The sequence below is a fragment of the Colletes latitarsis genome, unplaced genomic scaffold (assembly GCF_051014445.1).
Source record: "Colletes latitarsis isolate SP2378_abdomen unplaced genomic scaffold, iyColLati1 scaffold0044, whole genome shotgun sequence".
In the NCBI taxonomy this organism is placed as follows: Eukaryota; Metazoa; Arthropoda; class Insecta; order Hymenoptera; family Colletidae; genus Colletes; species Colletes latitarsis.
In genome coordinates this window covers 35,001-50,000 of record NW_027488394.1, presented here as the reverse complement: position 1 = coordinate 50,000, position 15,000 = coordinate 35,001, and positions in this window count along the sequence as shown.

Sequence of the window (15,000 nt, the reverse complement as noted above, 5' to 3'; positions counted from 1 at the left end):
CCCAGTCCTAACCCAGTACTAACCCAGTCCTAACCCAGACCTAACCCAGACCTAACCCAGACCTAACCCAGACCTAACCCAGACCTAACCCAGACCTAACCCAGAAATAACCCAGACCTAACCCAGACCTAACCCAGTCCTAACCCAGAAATACCCCAGACCTGACCCAGACCTAACCCAGACCTAACCCAGCCCTAACCCAGACCTAACCCAGACCTAACCCAGACCTAACCCAGAAATAACCCAGACCTAACCCAGACCTAACCCAGTCCTAACCCAGTACTAACCCAGTCCTAACCCAGACCTAACCCAGTCCTAACCCAGACCTAACCCAGACCTAACCCAGTCCTAACCTAGACCTAACCCAGTCCTAAACCAGACCTAACCCAATCCTAACCCAGACCTAACCCAGACCTAACCCAGACCTAACCCAGAAATAACCCAGACCTAACCCAGACCTAACCCAGTCCTAACCCAGTACTAACCCAGTCCTAACCCAGACCTAACCCAGACCTAACCCAGACCTAACCCAGACCTAACCCAGACCTAACCCAGACCTAACCCAGAAATAACCCAGACCTAACCCAGACCTAACCCAGTCCTAACCCAGAAATACCCCAGACCTGACCCAGACCTAACCCAGACCTAACCCAGCCCTAACCCAGACCTAACCCAGACCTAACCCAGACCTAACCCAGAAATAACCCAGACCTAACCCAGACCTAACCCAGTCCTAACCCAGTACTAACCCAGTCCTAACCCAGACCTAATCCAGTCCTAACCCAGACCTAACCCAGACCTAACCCAGACCTAACCCAGACCTAACCCAGAAATAACCCAGACCTAACCCAGACCTAACCCAGTCCTAACCCAGTCCTAACCCAGTCCTAACCCAGTCTTAAACCAGTCCTAACTCAGACCTAACCGAGACGTAACCCAGACCTTATCCAATTCAGTCCTAACACAGTCCATATTCATTTTTTTTTTTTTTTTTTGTTTTTTTTTTTTTTTTTTTTTGTTTTTTTTTTTTTATTTCTGTTTTAGATACCGAAGGAGATCCTTGGATAGGCACCCATGCCTCAGAAGAATATATGGGTAGTTTGAGAATCTGACTCACCATACCCCACAAGTGTCTCATCCGTCTTTACTCATTCAGACACCACTCATGCCAACAAGCATCCCGGGACGCAGGCGAAACTGCTCTCCGCATTACTTCACCTAACCAATTCTAAACTAGCCCTAACGCAGTTCCAATACAGTCATTACAAAATGGGCTAGGTCTGGGCCAGTGTTGCGGGGGTTTGGGGCGCGCAGACCCCAGTCAGCAAAACGAATTCAATATGATGCTGTTCAATTTAATATGATACCGCTATTACAAAGGGGGTTAGGTCTGGGCTAGTGTAGCGGGGGACTGGGGGGCGCAGACCCCTGTCAGCAAAACGAATTCAATATGATGCTGCTCAATTTAATTTGATACCGCTATTACAAAATGGGTTAGGTCTGGGCTGGTGTAGCGGGGGTTTGGGGGGCGCAGACCCCAGTCAGCAAAACGAATTCAATATGATGCTGTTCAATTTAATTTGATACCGCTATTACAAAATGGGTTAGGTCTGGGCTAGTGTAGCGGGGGTTTGGGGGGCGCAGACCCCTGTCAGCAAAACGAATTTAGTACGATGCTGTTCAATTTAATTTGATACCGCTATTACAAAATGGGTTAGGTCTGGGCTAGTGTAGCGGGGGTTTGGGGGGCGCAGCCCCCCATTCAGCAAAACGAATTATGTACGATGCTGTTCAATTTAATATGATACCACTATTACAAAGTGGGTTAGGTCTGGGCTAGTGTAGCGGGGGTCTGGGGGGCGCAGACCCCTGTCAGCAAAACGAATTCAATATGATGCTGTTCAATTTAATTTGATACAGCTATTACAAAATGGGTTAGGTCTGGGCTAGTGTAGCGGGGGTTTGGGGGGCGCAGCCCCCCATTCAGCAAAACGAATTATGTACGATGCTGTTCAATTTAATATGATACCACTATTACAAAGTGGGTTAGGTCTGGGCTAGTGTAGCGGGGGTCTGGGGGGCGCAGACCCCAGTCAGCAAAACGAATTCAATATGATGCTGTTCAATTTAATTTGATACCGCTATTACAAAATGGGTTAGGTCTGGGCTAGTGTAGCGGGGGTTTGGGGGGCGCAGCCCCCCATTCAGCAAAACGAATTTAGTACGATGCTGTTCAATTTAATATGATACCGCTATTACAAAGTGGGTTAGGTCCGGGCTAGTGTTGCGGGGGTCTGGGGCGCGCAGACCCCAGTCAGCAAAACGAATTCAACATGATGCTGTTCAATTTAATATGATACCGCTATTACAAAGGGGGTTAGGTCTGGGCTAGTGTAGCGGGGGTCTGGGGGGCGCAGACCCCTGTCAGCAAAACGAATTTAGTACGATGCTGTTCAATTTAATTTGATACCGCTATTACAAAATGGGTTAGGTCTGGGCTAGTGTAGCGGGGGTTTGGGGGGCGCAGCCCCCCATTCAGCAAAACGAATTAAGTACGATGCTGTTCAATTTAATATGATACCACTATTACAAAGTGGGTTAGGTCTGGGCTATTGTAGCGGGGGTCTGGGGGGCGCAGACCCCAGTCGGCAAAACGAATTCAATATGATGCTGTTCAATTTAGTTTGATACCGCTATTACAAAATGGGTTAGGTCTGGGCTAGTGTAGCGGGGGTTTGGGGGGCGCAGCCCCCCATTCAGCAAAACGAATTTAGTACGATGCTGTTCAATTTAATGTGATACCGCTATTACAAAGTGGGTTAGGTCCGGGCTAGTGTTGCGGGGGTCTGGGGCGCGCAGACCCCAGTCAGCAAAACGAATTCAATATGATGCTGTTCAATTTAATATGATACCGCTATTACAAAGGGGGTTAGGTCTGGGCTAGTGTAGCGGGGGTCTGGGGGGCGCAGACCCCTGTCAGCAAAACGAATTTAGTACGATGCTGTTCAATTTAATTTGATACCGCTATTACAAAATGGGTTAGGTCTGGGCTAGTGTAGCGGGGGTTTGGGGGGCGCAGCCCCCCATTCAGCAAAACGAATTAAGTACGATGCTGTTCAATTTAATATGATACCACTATTACAAAGTGGGTTAGGTCTGGGCTATTGTAGCGGGGGTCTGGGGGGCGCAGACCCCAGTCAGCAAAACGAATTCAATATGATGCTGTTCAATTTAATTTGATACCGCTATTACAAAATGGGTTAGGTCTGGGCTAGTGTAGCGGGGGTTTGGGGGGCGCAGCCCCCCATTCAGCAAAACGAATTTAGTACGATGCTGTTCAATTTAATATGATACCGCTATTACAAAGTGGGTTAGGTCCGGGCTAGTGTTGCGGGGGTCTGGGGGGCGCAGCCCCCCAGTCAGCAAAACGAATTTAGTACGATGCTGTTCAATTTAATTTGATACCGCTATTACAAAATGGGTTAGGTCTGGGCTAGTGTAGCGGGGGTTTGGGGGGCGCAGCCCCCCATTCAGCAAAACGAATTAAGTACGATGCTGTTCAATTTAATATGATACCACTATTACAAAGTGGGTTTGGTCTGGGCTAGTGTAGCGGGGGTCTGGGGGGCGCAGACCCCAGTCAGCAAAACGAATTCAATATGATGCTGTTCAACCCCTCGGGAATTTTTAATTTCTGTTTTATTCACCGTAATGCTCATGGAACGTACTTTCACATTCTTGTTTTTTGCTTCACGAAAATTTTTGTACACTAATTACTTTTTAATAGGAAAACGTGCAACGGCAAACTCCTTCCTAGGGTCACTGGGAAGATGACATTGACAAAATATGTTAAGATCAGCCGCCCCTATGCGTAAAGTATGTCGTTTTTCCATTTTTTCGATCCGGAGCGACACCAACATTGTGTTGCAATTTTAAACTGCGCGGTTAAACGGCGGGCCAAACAGTCGGTGGTTTATGCAACAGCAACCATCAAACTAGTAGGAGAATACACGCCCGTGATAGTATAGGAGATTCCCACTGTCCCTATCTTTTTTTTTATCTCGGACATATATATACCGGCTTATCGTCAATAACTCGAAAACCAGCACGTTAAGGCCAATTTTGGTCTATACGATTCTTATGCAGTTTTAGATTCTCTACACGGTCCAATGATCGTTTTATTTTTTTGTCGAATTTTGAGAATTTTTTTTTTTTTTTCTCGAAAACGAGCTCGACGACCTGCACTTTTGACGACGCCATCGTGTTCCCCGGATTTTTTCCTGCAAGATAGGGTGGCGATTTTTTGTCCTACGACGATTTTTGACGCCGGAGCGATGATTCGGAGCAGAGCGGACTTAGAAACTTTCGCGCGTCGACCGCCGGACCGATCGCTCCAGGCTGTTTTTCGTCAATAACTCGAAAACGAGCACGGTAACGCTCGTTTTCGCCCGTACGATACTTGTACCGTTTACCGTTGGCTACCTGGCAGATGGTTTGTTTTTTTTTTATCTCGAATTTTGAGAGCTTTTTTAACTTTTTTCTCAAAAACGAGCACGTGAACGCCAATTTTCGTCTATACGATTCTTATGCAGTTTTATATTCTCTACACGGTCCAGTGATCGTTTTATTTTTTTGTCGAATTTTGAGAATTTTTTTTTTTTTTTCTCGAAAACGAGCTCGACGACCTGCACTTTTGACGACGCCATCGTGTTCCCCGGATTTTTTCCTGCAAGATAGCGTGTCTATTTTTTGTCCTACGACGATTTTTGACGCCGGAGCGGTGTTTCGGAGCAGAGCGGACTTAGAAACTTTCGCGCGTCGACCGCCGGAGCGATCGCTCCAGGCTGTTTTTCGTCAATAACTCGAAAACGAGCACGGTAACGCTCATTTTCGCCCGTATGATACTTGTACCGTTTACCGTTGGCTACCTGGTAGATGGTTTTTTTTTTTTTTATCTCGAAGTTTGAGAGCTTTTTTAATTTTTTCCACAAAAACGAGCACGTGAACGCCAATTTTCGTCTATACGATTCTTATGCAGTTTTATATTCTCTACACGGTCCACTGATCGTTTTATTTTTTTGTCGAATTTTCAGAATTTTTTTTTTTTTTTCTCGAAAACGAGCTCGACGACCTGCACTTTTGACGACGCCATCGTGTTCCCCGGATTTTTTCCTGCAAGATAGCGTGTCTATTTTTTGTCCTACGACGATTTTTGACGCCGGAGCGATGATTCGGAGCAGAGCGGACTTAGAAACTTTCGCGCGTCGACCGCCGGAGCGATCGCTCCAGGCTGTTTTTCGTCAATAACTCGAAAACGAGCACGGTAACGCTCATTTTCGCCCGTACGATACTTGTACCGTTTACCGTTGGCTACCTGGTAGATGGTTTTTTTTTTTTTTATCTCGAAGTTTGAGAGCTTTTTTAATTTTTTCAACAAAAACGAGCACGTGAACGCCAATTTTCGTCTATACGATTCTTATGCAGTTTTATATTCTCTACACGGTCCACTGATCGTTTTATTTTTTTGTCGAATTTTGAGAATTTTTTTTTTTTTTTCTCGAAAACGAGCTCGACGACCTGCACTTTTGACGACGCCATCGTGTTCCCCGGATTTTTTCCTGCAAGATAGGGTGGCGATTTTTTGTCCTACGACGATTTTTGACGCCGGAGCGATGATTCGGAGCAGAGCGGACTTAGAAACTTTCGCGCGTCGACCGCCGGACCGATCGCTCCAGGCTGTTTTTCGTCAATAACTCGAAAACGAGCACGGTAACGCTCGTTTTCGCCCGTACGATACTTGTACCGTTTACCGTTGGCTACCTGGTAGACGGTTTTTTTTTTTTTTATCTCGAAGTTTGAGAGCTTTTTTAATTTTTTCCACAAAAACGAGCACGTGAACGCCAATTTTCGTCTATACGATTCTTATGCAGTTTTATATTGTCTACACGGTCCACTGATCGTTTTATTTTTTTGTCGAATTTTGAGAATTTTTTTTTTTTTTTCTCGAAAACGAGCTCGACGACCTGCACTTTTGACGACGCCATCGTGTTCCCCGGATTTTTTCCTGCAAGATAGCGTGTCTATTTTTTGTCCTACGACGATTTTTGACGCCGGAGCGGTGTTTCGGAGCAGAGCGGACTTAGAAACTTTAGCGCGTCGACCGCCGGAGCGATCGCTCCAGGCTGTTTTTCGTCAATAACTCGAAAACGAGCACGGTAACGCTCATTTTCGCCCGTACGATACTTGTACCGTTTACCGTTGGCTACCTGGTAGATGGTTCTTTTTTTTTTTATCTCGAAGTTTGAGAGCTTTTTTAATTTTTTCCACAAAAACGAGCACGTGAACGCCAATTTTCGTCTATACGATTCTTATGCAGTTTTATATTCTCTACACGGTCCACTGTTCGTTTTATTTTTTTGTCGAATTTTGAGAATTTTTTTTTTTTTTTCTCGAAAACGAGCTCGACGACCTGCACTTTTGACGACGCCATCGTGTTCCCCGGATTTTTTCCTGCAAGATAGGGTGGCGATTTTTTGTCCTACGACGATTTTTGACGCCGGAGCGATGATTCGGAGCAGAGCGGACTTAGAAACTTTCGCGCGTCGACCGCCGGACCGATCGCTCCAGGCTGTTTTTCGTCAATAACTCGAAAACGAGCACGGTAACGCTCGTTTTCGCCCGTACGATACTTGTACCGTTTACCGTTGGCTACCTGGCAGATGGTTTGTTTTTTTTTTATCTCGAATTTTGAGAGCTTTTTTAACTTTTTTCTCAAAAACGAGCACGTGAACGCCAATTTTGGTCTATACGATTCTTATGCAGTTTTAGATTCTCTACACGGTCCACTGATCGTTTTATTTTTTTGTCGAGTTTTGAGAATTTTTTTTTTTTTTTCTCGAAAACTAGCTCGACGACCTGCACTTTTGACGACGCCATCGTGTTCCCCGGATTTTTTCCTGCAAGATAGGCTGGCGATTTTTTGTCCTACTCCCATATTCGTGTCTTTTTGCTTAACGAAATCTTTTATATACTAATAACTTTTTAATAAAAAAACGTGCGACGGCAAAATCCGTCTTAGAGTCACTGGGGTGGTGACATGACAAAATATGTTAAGATCAGCCGCCCCTATGCGTAAAGTATGTCGTTTTTCCATTTTTTCACCCCGGAGCGACACCAACATTGTGTTGCAATTTTAAACCGCGCGGTTAAACGGCGGGCCAAACAGTCGCTGGTTTATGCAACAACAACCATCAAACTAGTAGGAGAATACACGCCCGTGATAGTATAGGAGATTCCCACTGTCCCTATCTTTTTTTTTATCTCGGACATATATATACCGGCTTATCGTCAATAACTCGAAAACCAGCACGTTAAGGCCAATTTTGGTCTATACGATTCTTATGCAGTTTTAGATTCTCTACACGGTCCAATGATCGTTTTATTTTTTTGTCGAATTTTGAGAATTTTTTTTTTTTTTTCTCGAAAACGAGCTCGACGACCTGCACTTTTGACGACGCCATCGTGTTCCCCGGATATTTTCCTGCAAGATAGCGTGTCTATTTTTTGTCCTACGACGATTTTTGACGCCGGAGCGGTGTTTCGGAGCAGAGCGGACTTGAAAACTTTCGCGCGTCGACCGCCGGAGCGATCGCTCCAGGCTGTTTTTCGTCAATAACTCGAAAACGAGCACGGTAACGCTCATTTTCGCCCGTACGATACTTGTACCGTTTACCGTTGGCTACCTGGTAGATGGTTTTTTTTTTTTTTATCTCGAAGTTTGAGAGCTTTTTTAATTTTTTCCACAAAAACGAGCACGTGAACGCCAATTTTCGTCTATACGATTCTTATGCAGTTTTATATTCTCTACACGGTCCACTGATCGTTTTATTTTTTTGTCGAATTTTGAGAATTTTTTTTTTTTTTTCTCGAAAACGAGCTCGACGACCTGCACTTTTGACGACGCCATCGTGTTCCCCGGATTTTTTCCTGCAAGATAGCGTGTCTATTTTTTGTCCTACGACGATTTTTGACGCCGGAGCGATGATTCGGAGCAGAGCGGACTTAGAAACTTTCGCGCGTCGACCGCCGGACCGATCGCTCCAGGCTGTTTTTCGTCAATAACTCGAAAACGAGCACGGTAACGCTCGTTTTCGCCCGTACGATACTTGTACCGTTTACCGTTGGCTACCTGGTAGATGGTTTTTTTTTTTTTTATCTCGAAGTTTGAGAGCTTTTTTAATTTTTTCCACAAAAACGAGCACGTGAACGCCAATTTTCGTCTGTACGATTCTTATGCAGTTTTAGATTCTCTACACGGTCCAATGATCGTTTTATTTTTTTGTCGAATTTTGAGAATTTTTTTTTTTTTTTCTCGAAAACGAGCTCGACGACCTGCACTTTTGACGACGCCATCGTGTTCCCCGGATTTTTTCCTGCAAGATAGGGTGGCGATTTTTTGTCCTACGACGATTTTTGACGCCGGAGCGGTGTTTCGGAGCAGAGCGGACTTAGAAACTTTCGCGCGTCGACCGCCGGAGCGATCGCTCCAGGCTGTTTTTCGTCAATAACTCGAAAACGAGCACGGTAACGCTCATTTTCGCCCGTACGATACTTGTACCGTTTACCGTTGGCTACCTGGTAGATGGTTTTTTTTTTTTTTATCTCGAAGTTTGAGAGCTTTTTTAATTTTTTCAACAAAAACGAGCACGTGAACGCCAATTTTCGTCTATACGATTCTTATGCAGTTTTATATTCTCTACACGGTCCAGTGATCGTTTTATTTTTTTGTCGAATTTTGAGAATTTTTTTTTTTTTTTCTCGAAAACGAGCTCGACGACCTGCACTTTTGACGACGCCATCGTGTTCCCCGGATTTTTTCCTGCAAGATAGGGTGGCGATTTTTTGTCCTACGACGATTTTTGACGCCGGAGCGATGATTCGGAGCAGAGCGGACTTAGAAACTTTCGCGCGTCGACCGCCGGACCGATCGCTCCAGGCTGTTTTTCGTCAATAACTCGAAAACGAGCACGGTAACGCTCGTTTTCGCCCGTACGATACTTGTACCGTTTACCGTTGGCTACCTGGTAGACGGTTTTTTTTTTTTTTATCTCGAAGTTTGAGAGCTTTTTTAATTTTTTCCACAAAAACGAGCACGTGAACGCCAATTTTCGTCTATACGATTCTTATGCAGTTTTATATTGTCTACACGGTCCACTGATCGTTTTATTTTTTTGTCGAATTTTGAGAATTTTTTTTTTTTTTTCTCGAAAACGAGCTCGACGACCTGCACTTTTGACGACGCCATCGTGTTCCCCGGATTTTTTCCTGCAAGATAGCGTGTCTATTTTTTGTCCTACGACGATTTTTGACGCCGGAGCGGTGTTTCGGAGCAGAGCGGACTTAGAAACTTTAGCGCGTCGACCGCCGGAGCGATCGCTCCAGGCTGTTTTTCGTCAATAACTCGAAAACGAGCACGGTAACGCTCATTTTCGCCCGTACGATACTTGTACCGTTTACCGTTGGCTACCTGGTAGATGGTTCTTTTTTTTTTTATCTCGAAGTTTGAGAGCTTTTTTAATTTTTTCCACAAAAACGAGCACGTGAACGCCAATTTTCGTCTATACGATTCTTATGCAGTTTTATATTCTCTACACGGTCCACTGTTCGTTTTATTTTTTTGTCGAATTTTGAGAATTTTTTTTTTTTTTTTCGAAAACGAGCTCGACGACCTGCACTTTTGACGACGCCATCGTGTTCCCCGGATTTTTTCCTGCAAGATAGGGTGGCGATTTTTTGTCCTACGACGATTTTTGACGCCGGAGCGATGATTCGGAGCAGAGCGGACTTAGAAACTTTCGCGCGTCGACCGCCGGACCGATCGCTCCAGGCTGTTTTTCGTCAATAACTCGAAAACGAGCACGGTAACGCTCGTTTTCGCCCGTACGATACTTGTACCGTTTACCGTTGGCTACCTGGCAGATGGTTTGTTTTTTTTTTATCTCGAATTTTGAGAGCTTTTTTAACTTTTTTCTCAAAAACGAGCACGTGAACGCCAATTTTGGTCTATACGATTCTTATGCAGTTTTAGATTCTCTACACGGTCCACTGATCGTTTTATTTTTTTGTCGAGTTTTGAGAATTTTTTTTTTTTTTTCTCGAAAACTAGCTCGACGACCTGCACTTTTGACGACGCCATCGTGTTCCCCGGATTTTTTCCTGCAAGATAGCGTGTCTATTTTTTGTCCTACGACGATTTTTGACGCCGGAGCGGTGTTTCGGAGCAGAGCGGACTTAGAAACTTTCGCGCGTCGACCGCCGGAGCGATCGCTCCAGGCTGTTTTTCGTCAATAACTCGAAAACGAGCACGGTAACGCTCATTTTCGCCCGTACGATACTTGTACCGTTTACCGTTGGCTACCTGGTAGACGGTTTTTTTTTTTTTTATCTCGAAGTTTGAGAGCTTTTTTAATTTTTTCCACAAAAACGAGCACGTGAACGCCAATTTTCGTCTATACGATTCTTATGCAGTTTTATATTGTCTACACGGTCCACTGATCGTTTTATTTTTTTGTCGAATTTTGAGAATTTTTTTTTTTTTTTCTCGAAAACGAGCTCGACGACCTGCACTTTTGACGACGCCATCGTGTTCCCCGGATTTTTTCCTGCAAGATAGCGTGTCTATTTTTTGTCCTACGACGATTTTTGACGCCGGAGCGGTGTTTCGGAGCAGAGCGGACTTAGAAACTTTAGCGCGTCGACCGCCGGAGCGATCGCTCCAGGCTGTTTTTCGTCAATAACTCGAAAACGAGCACGGTAACGCTCATTTTCGCCCGTACGATACTTGTACCGTTTACCGTTGGCTACCTGGTAGATGGTTCTTTTTTTTTTTATCTCGAAGTTTGAGAGCTTTTTTAATTTTTTCCACAAAAACGAGCACGTGAACGCCAATTTTCGTCTATACGATTCTTATGCAGTTTTATATTCTCTACACGGTCCACTGTTCGTTTTATTTTTTTGTCGAATTTTGAGAATTTTTTTTTTTTTTTTCGAAAACGAGCTCGACGACCTGCACTTTTGACGACGCCATCGTGTTCCCCGGATTTTTTCCTGCAAGATAGGGTGGCGATTTTTTGTCCTACGACGATTTTTGACGCCGGAGCGATGATTCGGAGCAGAGCGGACTTAGAAACTTTCGCGCGTCGACCGCCGGACCGATCGCTCCAGGCTGTTTTTCGTCAATAACTCGAAAACGAGCACGGTAACGCTCGTTTTCGCCCGTACGATACTTGTACCGTTTACCGTTGGCTACCTGGCAGATGGTTTGTTTTTTTTTTATCTCGAATTTTGAGAGCTTTTTTAACTTTTTTCTCAAAAACGAGCACGTGAACGCCAATTTTGGTCTATACGATTCTTATGCAGTTTTAGATTCTCTACACGGTCCACTGATCGTTTTATTTTTTTGTCGAGTTTTGAGAATTTTTTTTTTTTTTTCTCGAAAACTAGCTCGACGACCTGCACTTTTGACGACGCCATCGTGTTCCCCGGATTTTTTCCTGCAAGATAGCGTGTCTATTTTTTGTCCTACGACGATTTTTGACGCCGGAGCGGTGTTTCGGAGCAGAGCGGACTTAGAAACTTTCGCGCGTCGACCGCCGGAGCGATCGCTCCAGGCTGTTTTTCGTCAATAACTCGAAAACGAGCACGGTAACGCTCATTTTCGCCCGTACGATACTTGTACCGTTTACCGTTGGCTACCTGGTAGACGGTTTTTTTTTTTTTTATCTCGAAGTTTGAGAGCTTTTTTAATTTTTTCCACAAAAACGAGCACGTGAACGCCAATTTTCGTCTATACGATTCTTATGCAGTTTTATATTGTCTACACGGTCCACTGATCGTTTTATTTTTTTGTCGAATTTTGAGAATTTTTTTTTTTTTTTCTCGAAAACGAGCTCGACGACCTGCACTTTTGACGACGCCATCGTGTTCCCCGGATTTTTTCCTGCAAGATAGCGTGTCTATTTTTTGTCCTACGACGATTTTTGACGCCGGAGCGGTGGTTCGGAGCAGAGCGGACTTAGAAACTTTAGCGCGTCGACCGCCGGAGCGATCGCTCCAGGCTGTTTTTCGTCAATAACTCGAAAACGAGCACGGTAACGCTCATTTTCGCCCGTACGATACTTGTACCGTTTACCGTTGGCTACCTGGTAGATGGTTCTTTTTTTTTTTATCTCGAAGTTTGAGAGCTTTTTTAATTTTTTCCACAAAAACGAGCACGTGAACGCCAATTTTCGTCTATACGATTCTTATGCAGTTTTATATTCTCTACACGGTCCACTGTTCGTTTTATTTTTTTGTCGAATTTTGAGAATTTTTTTTTTTTTTTTCGAAAACGAGCTCGACGACCTGCACTTTTGACGACGCCATCGTGTTCCCCGGATTTTTTCCTGCAAGATAGGGTGGCGATTTTTTGTCCTACGACGATTTTTGACGCCGGAGCGATGATTCGGAGCAGAGCGGACTTAGAAACTTTCGCGCGTCGACCGCCGGACCGATCGCTCCAGGCTGTTTTTCGTCAATAACTCGAAAACGAGCACGGTAACGCTCGTTTTCGCCCGTACGATACTTGTACCGTTTACCGTTGGCTACCTGGCAGATGGTTTGTTTTTTTTTTATCTCGAATTTTGAGAGCTTTTTTAACTTTTTTCTCAAAAACGAGCACGTGAACGCCAATTTTGGTCTATACGATTCTTATGCAGTTTTAGATTCTCTACACGGTCCACTGATCGTTTTATTTTTTTGTCGAGTTTTGAGAATTTTTTTTTTTTTTTCTCGAAAACTAGCTCGACGACCTGCACTTTTGACGACGCCATCGTGTTCCCCGGATTTTTTCCTGCAAGATAGCGTGTCTATTTTTTGTCCTACGACGATTTTTGACGCCGGAGCGGTGTTTCGGAGCAGAGCGGACTTAGAAACTTTCGCGCGTCGACCGCCGGAGCGATCGCTCCAGGCTGTTTTTCGTCAATAACTCGAAAACGAGCACGGTAACGCTCATTTTCGCCCGTACGATACTTGTACCGTTTACCGTTGGCTACCTGGTAGATGGTTTTTTTTTTTTTTATCTCGAAGTTTGAGAGCTTTTTTAATTTTTTCCACAAAAACGAGCACGTGAACGCCAATTTTCGTCTATACGATTCTTATGCAGTTTTATATTCTCTACACGGTCCACTGATCGTTTTATTTTTTTGTCGAATTTTGAGAATTTTTTTTTTTTTTTCTCGAAAACGAGCTCGACGACCTGCACTTTTGACGACGCCATCGTGTTCCCCGGATTTTTTCCTGCAAGATAGCGTGTCGATTTTTTGTCCTAGCTCAATTATTAAGGAAGTTACGGTTTCTTGATTTTTCGGTATGTTCGAACTGGTCTTTTAGGCGGGCGCTCGGTCGCGCGGTGCTTTCGCATCGACCGACGTACCGATCGGCGGCGACGGTTTTTCGTCTATATCTCGAAAACTAGTACGCTAACACATATTTTGACCTATATGATATTTGTTCAGTGTAATTTTTTCTATCTGGTAGGCTGGTTTTTTTTTTTTTATCTCGAATTTTTTGAACGTTTTTGTTTTTTTCTCGAAAACTAGCGCGACGACCGATATTTTTAACTACGGTTTTGAATTCGTCTAATTTTTGCCTACAAGATAGCGTGTCGAGTTTTTGTTCTGCGACGATTTTGACCATTTTTTCATTTTTTTCTCGAAAACGAGCACGGCAATCTATATTTTTAACGACGGCATCGTGTTCCCCTGCTTTTTTCCTACAAGATAGCGTTTTTTTTTTTTGCCCTAGCTCAATTATTAAGGAAATTACAGGTGTTGGTTTTCGCTCTAAGTTATAACAGGCCGTTCGGGCGGGCGGTTGGGTCGCGCGGTTCCCCCCATAAGCGGCCGTGCGTAAGCCCGTGCGTCGCCGGCGTTCCGGCGGGCGCCTCGGTACCTATAAGAGAAGCGACGGTCCGGTCGAGTCGGTCGGGGCAGCGTCGAGCGTACGGCTATTCTTCGACCTCGGTTGAGAAGCAGTCGTCGCTCCTCGGGATTTCATCCTGACTGTTCTGTATCGTGCTCGTTCCAGACTTTCTCCACACTGCATTGCCACGAGTCGGTGTCTTTGACCGAATGGCTCTTGAAGTGGTATAAGCGTCTCGAGTGACGTTGGTGACTTGTATACGTTTAAAATATGTATACTCGTACTATCCGAGCATCAACTCTTCAGTCCGAGCGATTGAAAATTTTGTGAAAACCATAAACTGGCACTACACTCTACGGAGCGTAGCTTAAAAGGCAAAAATTGTATGGAACTACGGTTCGTACTCTGGAAAGTGAGCAAAGAATGAAATACAGGTGTCTGACCTCGACATAACAGTACGGCGCCGAATACGTGCTTTCTCGACCAGCACATACGCGCTTTCTCGTTTTTGTCCAGCATGAATGCTTAGTCTTCGGGCCTGGCAATACGTGCTTCCACGATCGATGCCCAGCGTGAATAAGTGCCCGAGATGTTCAGCATGAGCGCAGCTCTACGTACTTTGTCGTTGTGGGATACCATTATACAATAATGTTCTGTTGTGAAGTAAAATACGAAACGAGAGAGTTTGGTGGTGACTCTGTCGAGAAAAAGCAAATATAAACGAGAGAGTTGGTGGTTTCTCTGTCGAGAAAAAGCAAATATAAACGAGAGAGAGTTGGTGGTGACTCTGTCGAGAAAAAGCAAATATAAGAGAGTTAGTTGGTGGTGGCTCTGTCGAGAAAAAGCAAATATAAGAGAGTTAGTTGGTGGTCGCTCTCTCGAAAAATGAAATTAAATTAAATAAACGAGAGTTTGGGGAGCTCTCGGAAAAGTGAAAGAAACTAAACGAAGGAGAGGGTTTTTGGTGGTACCCTCTCTATACATATATAATATTATAACACAAGAGAGGAAGAGGTGGCTCTCAAGTCTTTCGAACGAAAG